We start from the raw sequence: 5,547 nt of genomic DNA, 5'->3' as shown, positions 1-5,547 counted from the left end.
AGGGAGGCGTTGCTCAGCACCGTTCTCGTGCTGCGCTCAGACCTCCTCCAGGTAGCCCTCAGGTCCGTCAGGTGGGGCACTAGGCCTACCTGTGCCTTTTGTAGCACCGTCAGGGCAGCGACGCGGCGACGGTGCTCCAGGCTGTTCAGCTGGTTCGTGGCTGGTCTTGCCCGTCCCTAGTGTGGGTGTTGTTGTTGTTGTTGTTGTCGATGTTGTTGTCGCTGTGTCTCCCACTGGCTCGGTCGGTGGTGCTGGGTGCCGTTGATGAGGCGTTCAGCCCTCCTCTGCACCTTGTCTAGCAGGTTGAGGTGGCAGCGGGCGCTGGCCATCCAGGTGAGCGGTGCATACTCCATCACTGGACGGATTTGTGCCTTATAGAGGGTGTTCAGGCCCTCAGTATCGAGGAGGTTCTTCATGCGGCGCAGGAGTTTCACCTTCTGGGAGGCTTTGTGCGCCACCCTTTCAAGGTGACGGTCAAACCGCAGCTGGGAGTCCACCTCCACGCCCAGGATGTCGACGCTGGCCAGCAGAGGGATGGTGTCGTTCCCGAATCTCAGTCTGCCGTTGAGTTGCCTCGCGTCCTCCCGAGAACGTGATATTACCATGGCCTGGGTATTGTCAGGGGCAAACCTGACTTGCCACCTCTTTCCCCAGGCCATTATGTCTGCCAACTGTCTGTTGACGGACTCTATCACGTCCTGGGCTTCCTCCCTCTTGTATGTTCTGGAGAAGGTGAAGTCGTCGGCGTAAGCGCTTGCTGCTCTCTCTCTCTCTCTCTCTCTCTCTCTCTCTCTCTCTCTCTCTCTCTCTCTCTCTCTCTCTCTCTCTCTCTCTCTCTCTCTCTCTCTCTCTCTCTCTCTCTCTCTCTCTCTCTCTCTCTCTCTCTCTCTCTCTTTAGCTTTCAATTAGTTATTATTATTGTTTTACTTGGATAATCAATTTTGAGGTTGCACCTAACACGATGATTATGTGTGTGTGTGTGTGTGTGTGTGTGTGTGTGTGTGTGTGTGTGTGTGTGTGTGTGTGTGTGTGTGTGTGTGAAAGCACCTGCCAAACTGTGCTTCTTCTCGCCTGCCTGTCTTTCTGTCAGTCTGTCTGCCTATCATCTTCCTCAACGCCTACCTATTTGTGTGTGTCAGGCCATATCTGCGTCTTGATTTTGGTCGGGAATGAGTTCAAGCTTGACTGGGGCTGGTTTTGGAGGATTGCCTAACGCGACGGCTACATAAAGCGGCAGCGGGTTGACTAATGCGGCCAAACTAGTTATGCATGTGAGAAAACGTCATAGCAAAGTTTATCATTTTTTTAGCGAAGGGCTTTGACGCCAAATTATTTTTTTACGTCAAAGAAAGCGGCTCAAGGGCAACAAAAAGTGCAAAAAAAAAAAGCCCGCTATTCGCCGCTCCCCAAATTATACATGAAGAAAACTATAACCGTCGAAGCAATTTATATTTGTTGGATTGCCAAAGGACTCATTTTTATTTTTTTATTTTTATATTCACTATTTGATATTACATAAAACAAGTCTTTCCCACACTACTTAAGAATACTATATCATTAGTTCTCCCAGAGTTCCATGCCAAAGGATTCATTTTGTTTTCCTTTTTATGTACTTTTTTTATCATATCCGTTATTTGATGCTACATAGAACAAGTCTTTCTCACACTGCTTAATAATATTATCATTAGTTCTCAAAAAGTTCCATGCCAAAGGATTTTTTTTTTCCTTTCTTTGTACTTTTTTTTATCATATCCGTTATTTGATGCTACATAGAACAAGTCATTCTCACACTGCTTAAGAACACAATCATTAGTTCTCAAAAAGTTCCATGCCATAGGATTCATTTTGTTTTCCTTTTTATGTACTTTTTTTTATCGTATCCGTTATTTGATGCTACATAGAACAAGTCTTTCTCACACTGCTTAAGAACACTATCATTAGTTCTCATAAAGTTTCATGCCAAATGATTTTTTTTTTTCATTGTTTTTTTACTTTTTTTTATCATATCCGTTATTTGAATCTACATAAAACAAGTCTTTCTATCACTGCTTAAGAATACTATCATTTATACCTTTCTGAGAGTCCTCGGTGAACTTTTTCTCAAACCGTCGTTCCACAGTTCCGTCTCTACAAGCGGTCATAAGAGTCTTGAGCCGCCCAGCGCATCCCGTCGACTTCTTTTCTAGGAGTTTTATGACCCTGGTGTTAGTTTGACCCTTCTTATGTACCGTGAACCAAAGGAAACACTCATTAGAACCCGAGTGACCCCCTCTTTGGCCTTTAGAAATAGCTGATGTGAGAAGCGAAGGTGTCTTATAATACCAATCACGATACCTCGCCCTGCAGTCCGACACACTCCCTCCAATCATCTACGCCGCAGCCAAGCAAATTTTAGTGACTATAAGCGTCTGTCTGTAAGTACAACGCGGCGTTTCTTGCTGCTGCACCAGGTCTAAACGCCGCCGCGTGCCAATGTCTGACGAAACCGGAGCAAAACATATAAATGAGCTTGGTGAGTAAAGTGGTGAAAAAACAATTGTAAGGCAAAAGTCACTTGAGGTAATTCAAAGGTGTTCTGTTTTCTACCCAGGCACCCCTCCTACACGCCACCCCCCCCTCCCCAACACACGCTCGGTGCCCCTTGCCATATCTTTATAATGTGTCTGTCGTTCTGAACTCACATGCAGGCAGACTTATCAGCATTTGTTAATTGTTACTTGCACCGACAAGTTTTCTCCTCCTCCTTCTCCTCCTCCTCCTCCTCCTCCTCCTCCTCCTCCTGTGTGCAGCCGCCGCCACCTTTGATTTCACTGTCATGTTCATAACGTTTGTCATCACTACTGCCCGACAAGCCGATGACCAGCCCTCCCTGTGCACATCCTTGCATAAAGTGAATATTCTCGTTTGTTTGGGGCATTACATTTTTGTCTTTTGTAGCATCCACGATAATTTTTGGCGGTCCATTTTTCATTTGTCACAATACTCAGTGTGTGACTGAAGGGCCAGGCCACAACCCCTTCCGAACTCACACCACAAACAAACAGACGATGACGTCCCTCACACTTCCTGAGTCTGAAGTACACCCACAGTCCATTCGGTACAAAACAAATAAATAAACTACCACTAATCAGACTTTCCTGAATCTCAGTCACCCCAACATTGCAGTTCGATAACTTATCGTATAAGTAATCAACTGTTGGTGATACTTCACAGATAAGAAAAATTATGAATGTACAAGAATGGAACAGTTGGCCAACAGAAACACGATAAACTAGTTGGGTCAGTCTTCCAAGTCGTGCCGCGACCATAAAGAAACGTTCATAGCCCAAGGGCGCCGCGAAACCCAACGCCGAGGACAACTGGGCGATGAAGTGTAGGGTACACATAGACAGCATCGGACTTCGTAATCAATGTGTGCAGACGCCAAAAAAGCTCCGTCGCCTGACCTGCCAATTAATGAACCTTGGGACTCACCGATCCATGAACTGTAGCACCAGACACAGAGTTCCCGTTGACTTCTGGTAGTTGGTGTAGACTGTAGAGGAAGTCTTTTTTTTCTTTTTCTATAGGCAATCATCAGCTCATTGTTACAAGGCCGATATAGGGGTTGAAGGGGATCGTCGGCCCGAGGGGAACAGGACGAGCACTGGGGGTTTGCTTGTGAATGGGAGGGTAAAGGGGGGCTGGGCATGTTCTCTTTGGTAATGCAAATATTTCGAAGATTATCAATATATGTCTTATTACTGTCACTATGATGATGGACCTATTACTATAACATGACAGGGCCAAGGTTTGCATCATTCGTAGTAAGGTATTCTGAGTATCATATTATTGCATCGTATGTGTATAAGATTGTTGAGTGTGTGCGTTAGATTTATCAACAAAATCAAACCTTCCATTAGAAGCACAATAAACAAAATACAGCTCCGTAGTCCCTCTTTCATAATGGAACGGTTATTATGAAACACGATAAACTGGTTGGGTCCAGTCTTCCAAGTCGTGCCGCGACCATAAAGAAACGTTCATAGCCCAGGGCGCCGCCGCGAAACCCAACGCCGAGGACAACTGGGCGATGAAGTGCTTAAGGGTACACGGGCAGCATCGAAACTTCGTAATCAATGTGTGCAGACGCCAAAAAAATAATCGCTATTCTGCCAATTAATAGAACCTTGGGACTCACCGATCCATGAACTGTGCTGAACTACAGAGTTCCCCGTTAAACTTCTGGTAGTTGGTATAGACTATGAGAAGTCTTTTTTTTCTTTTTCTATAGGCAATCATCAGCTCATTGTTACCTGCAAAGGCAAATATAGGGTTGAAGGGATCGTCGGCCGAGGGAACAGGACGAGCACTGGGGTTTAGCAGCAGATGGGAGGGTAAAGAGGGCTGGGCATATTCTCTTTGTTAATGCAAATATTTCGAAGACTATCAATATGTCTTATTACCTCACTATGAAGTGATGGACCCTATTACTATATAACATGACAGGGTAGGTTTGCATGTTCGTATTAAGGTATTCTAGATGTCATATTATTGCATCATTATGTATATGAATTGTTGAGAGTGTGTGCGTTAGATTTATCAACAAATCAAGCCTTCATTAAACTGTAATAAACAAAAATACAGCTCCGTAGTCCCTCTTTCATATGTGATTTACAGTTATAAATGTTGTATTGATATTTACGAGAGAAAGGATTACTTGTGAGTTTATGACACTCCACTGAGCTTCCTGTCATATTCGTAACTGATGCCGCCAGCGATAGCCGAGAAGCCGCTCCTTTATTGGAGAATCTTAACATGTTTGATCAGTAATAATCTGTAAGTAACAACCCCGAGTTCAGGGCGTCGTTAACTTCATACCCAAATATCCAATGGCGCGCACTGTACTAGTAGATTACAAGGTCCGCTTAGCATCTCATTACACAATCTCTCTCTCTCTCTCTCTCTCTATCTCTCTCTCTCTCTTTCTCTCTCTCTCTCTCTCTCTCTCTCTCTCTCTCTCTCTCTCTCTCTCTCTCTCTCTCTCTCTCTCTCTCTCTCTCTCTCTCTCTCTTTCTCTCTCTCTCTCTCTCTCTCTCTCTCTCTCTCTCTCTCTCTCTCTCTCTCTCTCTCTCTCTCTCTCTCTCTCTCTCTCTCTCTCTCTCTCTCCTCTCTCTCTCTCCTCTCTCTCTCTCTCTCTCTCTCTCTCTCTCTCTCTTTCTCTCTCTCTCTCTCTCTCTCTCTCTCTCTCTCTCTCTCTCTCATCTCTCTCTCTCTCTCACTCTCTCTCTTCTCCCTCTCTCTCTCTCTCTCTTTCTCTCTCTCTCTCTCTCTCTCTCTCTCTCTTTCTCTCTCTCTCTCTCTCTCTCTCTCTCTCTCTCTCTCTCTCTCTCTCTTTCTCTCTCTCTCTCTCTCCAAAGTACAATGATGCAGCTCCTATAAATCAAAGGTCCCCCAAACACACCATTCCTACAACGCCACGATCTCGATAAAAGCCCAAAAGCACCTGACTCCTGGCATTCCATCGACTTTCGGTTCCACTCTTGAAGCTATCTGATCAACGAGTCT

The sequence above is a fragment of the Eriocheir sinensis genome, unplaced genomic scaffold, assembly GCF_024679095.1.
Source record: "Eriocheir sinensis breed Jianghai 21 unplaced genomic scaffold, ASM2467909v1 Scaffold120, whole genome shotgun sequence".
NCBI lineage: Eukaryota > Metazoa > Arthropoda > Malacostraca > Decapoda > Varunidae > Eriocheir > Eriocheir sinensis.
Note: the sequence above shows the minus strand (reverse complement) of the source record.